Raw genomic sequence first — 2,641 nt, forward strand, 5'->3', positions numbered from 1 at the left:
GAGAAGAGAAGAGAAGAGAAGAGAAGAGAAGAAAAGGAGAAGAAGAAGAGGAGAAAAGAAGGAGAAAAGAAAGGGAAGCAGCAATTATCAGAGCAGCCTGCCAAGAAAGTTGCTTCCCTGAAAGAAGATGCTGTTTCCAAAGGACCCTCAACCCCTACTATTTCTCCCCACAGTTCCACCAAGCCCTCACCAGAAAAAAGGGGGGAATTCTATGAGAAAGGGCAGCAGCCAGCCTCTGTTGTTTTGAATAGACTTGGAAAGTCGTTGACATTGTCTCTGGGTTGGAACTCTTATATCCTGGTGCAAGGATGGCCTCCCTCCTGTGCATACATATGCAATTTAATATACTCATTACCACTGCTTATAAAAAGTAAATCATGGACAGTATGTCTTCTGGCCAAGTTCTTTCCAACTAAGCATGAGGACATGAATTTGACTCCCATATCCCACAGCAAAGGTGTAAGTCACAACATGTCATGCTTATAATTCTAATGCTGGGGAGGTGATGACTAGCACATTGTAGGGCACTCTGACTGCTCAATCTAGCCTATTTGGTGAGTGCCTAGCCAGTCAGAGATGCTGTCTCAATACAAAGGAAGACAGTGACTGGGGAACAACACCTAAATTTGTCATCTGGAGATCACACACACTCTTTTGTATGCACAAGTATATCAACACGCACATGAACATGCACACATACAAGAAGACATACAAGTAAACACACGAAATGTATTACATAATTAAAGAGTATTAAGAATCAGGAAGTAAGTACAATAAACACTTCAGATAAAACTATTCTTGTGATTAAAGCAACTGATAAAATATTTCCCAGAATGTGCCTTCCAGGATGATCTATTGTGTGGCATGGTATGAATAGTAGCTCTGAACTTTTCTAAATTCTTTCATTTAAACATCAGTTGCCAAAAGGAAGAATTACATTGTTTTCTACAAATGTATTTAATACTGACACTAAGTTTGTCTTGATACCAAACATAACTTTGTTCTACATTAACAGTATGCTATTTTTCTGCTCTAAGTTACCTATATTGATCAAAAAGTAAATCAACTATGGAATTTCATAATTCATCCTTTGTTACTGAAAACAGAGATATAAGTTGAAAATGTTGATTATTACAACTATTCTAATTGTCTTCATCCTTGTGCTAGTTAGATTTCTTGTTTTGGTCAACTCAGCATAAGTTAGAGTCATATATTAAGAAGGAACCTTGTCTTAGTCATGGTTTCTATTCCTGGACAAAACATCATGACCAAGAAACAAGTTGTGGAGGAAAGGGTTTTTTTAGCTTACACTTTCATACAGCTGTTCATCACCAAAGGAAGTCAGGACTGGAACTCAAGCAGGTCAGAAAGCAGGAGCTGATACAGAGGCCATGGAGGGATGTTCTTTACTGGCTTGCTTCCCCTGGCTTGCTCAGCCTNCTCTCTTATAGAACCCAAGACTACCAGCCCAGGGATGGCACCACCCACAAGGGACCCTTCCCCCTTGATCACTAATTGAGAAAATGCCCTACAGCTGGATCTCATGGAGGCACTTCCCCAACTAAAGCTCCTTTCTTTGTGATAACTCCAGCCTGTGTCAAGTTGACACAAAACTAGCCAGTACAAACCTCAACTGCAAAAAATGTCTCCATCAGATTGGTCTGTAGGCAAGTCTATGACATATTTTCTTGATCAATGATTAACATAGGATAGCTCAGGCCAGCCCTTTGCAGAGGTGTGCCTGGTCTGTATATAGTAGCAATCTGAGCAAGCAAGCCAGTAAGCCCATTCCTCCATGGCATCTGCTTTCATTATTGTCTCCAGGTTCCTGCCCTGCCTGGGTTCCTGCCTTGGATTCCCTCAGAAATGGAGTATTATCAGGACTTGTAAGTCATATAAACCCTTGTATCCCTAAGTTGCGTTTGGCCATGGTGTGTATCACAGAAGCAGAAGGAAAACTAAGATAATGTTCATTGATTGTATATATTGAACACATAATTAGTATCTTTGTGTGCATATTTTCATTTGTAGAATGTCACATAGATATGTTTACACATTACATTAAGTTAAATGGCACATGTAAAACCAATTTGCAAACTTGTTTTCATATATATGTATATGTGTCCATGTCACATATATGTGTGTCCCCACAGACGTCAGAAGAATGTTTTGAATCTCCTGAAACTGGAGTTACAGGTGGTGTTAGCAGCTCAACATGGGTGCTCTGGAAGACAGCAAATGCTATTAGCCACTAAGCCATCTCTACAGCCCCTTAATTTGTAAACTTTTAAGCATATCACGGTCATAAACCTCATCTAAAATAAGTTCTGTACCTATAAGAACCCAGCTTCTTTCTAATTAGCATTGTGTGACCAGCCTCATAATACAGAGACCTTGCAGGATGCTGCTGGACCTTACCTCTACAGGAAGAAAAATGAACAGAATGATCTCACTAGTTATACCCTCTGAGCCCAGCTCTCACTGTGGAAAGCACAATGATGAGCTCTATTCTGTGTGTGCAGTAGTCAGCTGGCAAGAGCTGCTTTTCATTATTGCAATTGAACTCCTCTCAGGCTTATCAATGGTAGTCCAACCTCGAGTCACATTTCTATTCTAATTTTAGCCCATCCAGGACAAATCA

At 40.2% G+C, this 2,641-nt stretch overlaps 1 pseudogene; it reads left to right on the forward strand.

The window, feature by feature from the left end:
* The window catches only part of LOC110306652, a 62,408-nt pseudogene extending 60,153 nt beyond the window's left edge, over nt 1-2,255 (forward strand).
* The last annotated feature ends 386 nt before the right edge of the window (nt 2,256-2,641 follow it).

Source organism: Mus caroli, chromosome 12, assembly GCF_900094665.2.
Source record: "Mus caroli chromosome 12, CAROLI_EIJ_v1.1, whole genome shotgun sequence".
NCBI classification, from domain to species: Eukaryota; Metazoa; Chordata; class Mammalia; order Rodentia; family Muridae; genus Mus; species Mus caroli.